General features: G+C 39.4%; 1 protein-coding gene across 3 annotated transcripts in view; it reads right to left on the reverse strand.

The window, feature by feature from the left end:
• NUDT22 (nudix hydrolase 22) overlaps positions 1–6,093 on the reverse strand; it is a 29,774-nt gene that overhangs the window by 23,192 nt on the left and 489 nt on the right. The window lies entirely within an intron of this gene.

The raw sequence follows: 6,093 nt of genomic DNA on the forward strand, positions 1-6,093 counted from the left end.
TACACTTATCAAAACTTTGGGTTTCTACATAATTTTCTATTTATATGGCCTAATTAGCAATACTATTCAGTTGCATTCTGAGATATATATATATATTAATGTACACTCTGCACGCCATCATGCCTGAACAAAACAGAAATGTAGATTTTTTGCGAATTTATTAAAAAGAAAACTGAAATATCACACGGTCATAAGTATTCAGACCCTTTGCACAGTATTGAGTGCAATATTACACTCAGTCATTCCGCCTGTTACTGTATACATTGGTTATGCCACACATTTCTCAAAATGACATACACTGTAGAATATATCTGCAATTCACTACGCTTGTAACACATATTTCATCGCCCCAACTCCTGACTGCTATACATATAGGACAAATTTACGCCTAAAATAGCACAAATAGTTAATATTGGTGTATTTTCATACACTTATCAAAACTTTGGGTTTCTACATAATTTTCTATTTATATGGCCTAAAAACAGTAATACATGTGCAGAAGTAACTTAAAATGTGTTCCCAGAATCAAATTACCAATATCAAACATGGTGTGTTATAAATGCATGAATAAAACTGATAGAAATGCACAAAGAGTGCAGAAGTGTTATTTCTATAAAGATATATTGCCCGGTTTCTTATGTATGTCCAGTTATTTTCAACAAAACAAGGATAGAGTCAAATTATAGACAGCACAGGCAACGTGCATAAAGATAATAACATAAATAAGTTCTAAATGTCTATTTCTTGTGTGTTGTATGTTAATAAAGTGCAAAAATCACTGACCTATGTGGCCTGCATATTAATAAAGTGCAAAAATCACTGACCTATGTGGCCCGCATATTAATAAAGTGCAAAAATCCCTGACCTATGTGTTCAGCATATTAATAAAGTGCAAAAACATGATAACATAAGTCCTAAATGACTAATAACCGCATATTAATAAAGTGCAAAAAACATGATAACATAAGTCCTAAATGACTAATAACCGCATATTAATAAAGTGCAAAAAAAAAAAAAAATCCCTGACCTATGACAAAAAGCTAATATAATATAAACCAAAGATATAAAAAGAATGCTGAATTTTTACTAAACAGGCTGCTGCAGAATAAAAATGTCACAGCATGGAATAATAATGCTGAATTTATTTTCAAAGGATCCGTAATACCAGGGTCTAACTTACTGGATTTGGTACGTAGTACAACGCAGAGTCATGCTCTGAACAGTAGAAATTTACCACCGGGTTGGGATTCATTTATGCAGGCTATGGCCGAACTAAATATGCCGTCTACAGTTGTGGGTAACCCCGCTACTAGGAAGCTTTTAGATGAATTAAAAATTACCAACAGTGAGACACGCTCTGTATCTACACCGCTGAAGTTAGCGGCGGTTCCCCGTACAATTCAATCTTTACATTCCCCGTCATTAGGTACCACACGTGGAACTCTGCTACCTAAAAAAGGTCTCTACCGATGCTGCAAACCATGTGGCTCACGATGTAAAGAATGTACTGGATAAATGCTGTACACGCCTTGTAACGCTATATTAATTATTTTGTAAGAAGTGTAATTGTTCATTGTACTATTTTAATGTTTTTACTTTTTATATTCTGTATGAATTTTTATAGTAATGAAATGTCTTTGAGATGCTGTTTTATTGTGAGAAATAAATCTTTTAAATTTTTTTTTTACAATATCGTGTCTTTGGTTTTTATTCGTATAAAACACGCCGCTTCTTACTTGTGTTGTAACATTGGGTCATATTATAACTTGTGTTGTGACATTGGTGCATATCTCTTCTGTGTATATAAGGCAGCCACAAGGATAAAACCTGCTACAATGTGAATAAACACAACTTGCAATGGCCTCAGTAGGTAACAAATAACTTTGCAGATGCCATCTTCAGGACACAAAAAAGAGAAAGCAAATATCAATTCAGGCACAATACAGGTACAAATGTGTTATAAACAAAGTTCTGCTTCACAAAGATCACCAAACAGCATGAGTTTGTACAAAAATATCTGACCCTCAGATAACACAGCTGTTTTCTGAGAAAGCTAATACAAAAAACAAATAACCGCAGATGCCATCTTCAGGACACAATAACTTTTCTGTTTGTGAGAATAAACATTTATGGGGTACGCAAATACAACAACAATTGCTTGACCTAGGTGCTATAAATTGACCTAGGTGTTATGAACCTCTGAACCGCAGTTAACCTAATTTAGATAATGTTCACCATTTAGTTAGTGTTCACCATTTACAAAAACAAATAGACAGCTTTAAGTTCTCCACTATATGAATACACTGCAAATACCCACAGCAGATTCTCTGTTTGGGAAAATAAACATTTAGTTAATGTTCACCATAGTGTTCAGTAGAGACACATATAAACAGCTTTAAGTTCTCCACTATATGAATACACTGTGAATAAAACAAAAGCTTACAGAATCAAACTCGGGGATACGTATAAAATCTATTATAAAACAAATGAAAAAGGTGTTATAAACCACGTGTAAAATAAATACACGACTAGGCTATAATTATAAACATGTGTTATTCCACAAAATACGGGAATAATATCAAAACTACAACAAATTAAACTATATTAAACTATATCAAAAGGGGAAATCAAACAAGGCGGGACAGCTGGATACCAGCCGTCAAACAAGGGGAGGGGAGGGGTTACACACTTTGATACACTTTGATAGGGGGCGGGGCACCTGTCAGATTGAGTTTGACGAATCATATGAATTATACACTACTTAGGGTCGAGTCGGGTTTCGCGAAACCCGACTATCTCTAAAGTCGAGTCGAGTGAAATCGGCCGATTATGGCGAAAAGTCGGGGATCGCCCGAAACACGAAACCCAATGCAAAGTCAATGGGAATTTTTTTTATTTTTGATTTATTTTTTGATTTTTTTTTCTCCCTCTCCCTCTCCCCTCCGTCCCTGAACAGAAAAGCTGGTGTTACACATTGCAAATCGCTACTGCGCACAATCGACAAGATGACGATAGGCGTCCACGCCCCTAAGACCTATGTCATCACTCTGCCCACGCTCCTTCATTGGCTGAAAAAATGGCGCCAAGCACATCATACGAAATGCGACTTTGGCGCGAAAGTCGCGTACCGCATGGCCGACCCCACACAGGGATCGGGTCGGGTTTCATGAAACCCAACTTTGCCAAAAGTCGGCGACTTTTGAAAATGAACGATCCGTTTCGCTCAACCCTAGTTTTCACTTCACAGGTGTGCCCTGTCAGGTTTAATAAGTGGGATTTCTTGCCTTATAAATGGGGTTGGGCCCATCAGTTGTGTTGTGCAGAAGTCTGGTGGATACACAGCCGATAGTCCTACTGAATAGACTGTTAGAATTTGTATTATGGCAAGAAAAAAAACAGCTAAGTAAAGAAAAATGAGTGGCCATCATTACTTTAAGAAATGAAAGTCAGTCAGTCTGAAAAATTGGGAAAACTTTGAAAGTGTCCCCAAGTGCAGTTGCAAAAACCATCAAGCGCTACAAAGAAACTGGCTCACATGAGGACCGCTCCAGGAAAGGAAGACCAAGAGTCACCTCTGCTGCTGAGGATAAGATTATCCGAGTCACCAGCTTCAGAAATCGCAGGTTAACAGCAGCTCAGATTAGAGACCAGGTCAATGCCACAAAGAGTTCTAGCAGCAGACACATCTCTACAACAACTGTTAAGAGGAGACTTTGTGCAGCAGGCCTTCATGGTAAAATAGCTGCTAGGAAACCACTGCTAAGGACAGGCAACAAGCAGAAGAGACTTGTTTGGGCTAAAGAACACAAGGAATGGACATTAGACCAGTGGAAATCTGTGCTTTGGTCTGATGAGTCCAAATTTGAGATCTTTGGTTCCAACCACCGTGTCTTTGTGTGACGCAGAAAAGGTGAACGGATGGACTCTACATGCCTGGTTCCCACCGTGAAGCATGGAGGAGGAGGTGTGATGGTGTGGGGGGGCTTTGCTGGTGACACTGTTGGGGATTTGAGCAAAATTGAAGGCATACTGAACCAGCATGGCTAACACAGTATCTTGCAGCGGCATGCTATTCCATCCGGTTTGCGTTTAGTTGGACCATCACTTATTTTTCAACAGGACAATGACCCCAAACACACCTCCAGAATGTATAAGGGCTATTTGACCAAGAAGGAGAGTGATGGGGTGCTACGCCAGATGACCTGGCCTCCACAGTCACCAGACCTGAACCCAATCGAGATGGTTTGGGGTGAGCTGGACCGCAGAGTGAAGGCAAAAGGGCCAACAAGCGCTAAGCATCTCTGGGAACTCCTTCAAGATTGTTGGAAGACCATTCCCGGTGACTACCTCCTGAAGCCCATCAAGAGAATGCCAAGAGTGTGCAAAGCAGTCATCAAAGCAAAAGGTGGCTACTTTGAAGAACTTAGAATATAAGACATATTTTCAGTTGTTTCACACTTTTTTGTTAAGTATATAATTCCACATGTGTTAATTCATAGTTTTGATGCCTTCAGTGTGAATTTACAATTTTCATAGTCATGAAAATACAGAAAAATGTTTAAATGAGAAGGTGTGTCCAAACTTTTGGCCTGTACTGTATAAATATATATATATATATATATATATATATATATATATATGTCCAAAAAAATGAAGGCAGCGCTCCAATGGAAAAAAGGAAAGTGATTTATTGGTCCATGTGCGACGTTTCAGTCCAGGATGTGGACCTTTCGCAAGCACATCCTGGACTGAGACGTCACACATGGGTCAATAAATCACTTACTTTTTTTCTATTTTAGTGCTGCCTTCATTTTTTGGATAATAGTATGAGGTTTGGTATATACCTGTAAGGATTTTTTGCACCCTTTGTTTTCTTTTGGTGCTGCTTTTTGTTATATATATATATATATATATATATATATATATATATATATATATATATATATATATATATATATATATATATATATAAAAATTTTTTTTTTTTTTTTTTTTTTATTAATTGGCTTTGCTTTCGTATACAGTAGAAAGAAGGAACACGGATGTGCATCCTGCTCAGAATTATAGACGATCCCGGAATGTGGAGTAAGGACGGTGCCAGGTGTCTGGGAGCAGCAGTGGTTGTGCGCAGCATTTTTCGAGCTTTTTGTTAGGGGAAATGTTTAATTGCTTTGGGCCCCATTTATATAGTGTCTCCATAAAATATTACAGCAGGTTCCAGCACTCGGGGGCCACACGACCCTGTAGTTATAGAAGTTGAGCCCGCTCTATACAGAACAGGTGCAGGTTGTGTTGTACAGCCAGCGCCGGAGTCTATTTGCTGCCATAGGAGCTAACCCAGTTTAACCCCATAGATGCCACAGTCAATTGTGCCGGCAGCATTTAAGCGGTTGGAAATGGGGTGCTGACATATTAGCCAGGGGCACAATGAAGGCCTGAGTGTCTGCCCGCCTACTGTATGCTTGAGCTTCATAAAAGTACAGCAATGTTACAAAGCACTGAACTATTACAGTATGTACTGCACAGGGACTAATACATGTTTAAAGGGAACCAGTCCGGTGATTCGTGCTGCCCAAACCCACGCAGTCTGGCCGCACAACCACAGCCATGTGTATAGGATTCTCTGAAACGCTCCAGGGTTTCAGAGAAGATACAGTCCGGCTCTGCCCAGCGCCGCTGCACAACGAAGAGGATCGCGGTACCGTCCAGGTAGATGGAGACGTTCAGATGAGCCTACGCGTATCGGGGACGGTCCGTCCCATTCATCAGGTACCCGCTGCCACTGCCGGGCCTACGTAGATGCAGAGGAAGCGCTGGGAAGAGACGGCCTAGGGGGTCACCACACTGATCTCCAAAGCATAGTTTCTCAAAATTGTCCAACAAGTTCTCTTTTAAAAAAAAAAAGTAAAAAATAATAATATAACAAATAAATAGTTTACATCTTCTTTTTCTGGAACCTAAGTAAAATCTAAAAAATAAGACGGATGAACACATCTGGTATCGCCACGAGCGCGGCGGCCCGGACTAATAAAACGTCAGAATATGTATCCTGTCGGATGGACCCTAAAGCGACTACGCAGAATGGCTGATTAT

This window comes from Ranitomeya imitator, chromosome 9 (assembly GCF_032444005.1).
Source record: "Ranitomeya imitator isolate aRanImi1 chromosome 9, aRanImi1.pri, whole genome shotgun sequence".
Lineage (NCBI taxonomy): Eukaryota > Metazoa > Chordata > Amphibia > Anura > Dendrobatidae > Ranitomeya > Ranitomeya imitator.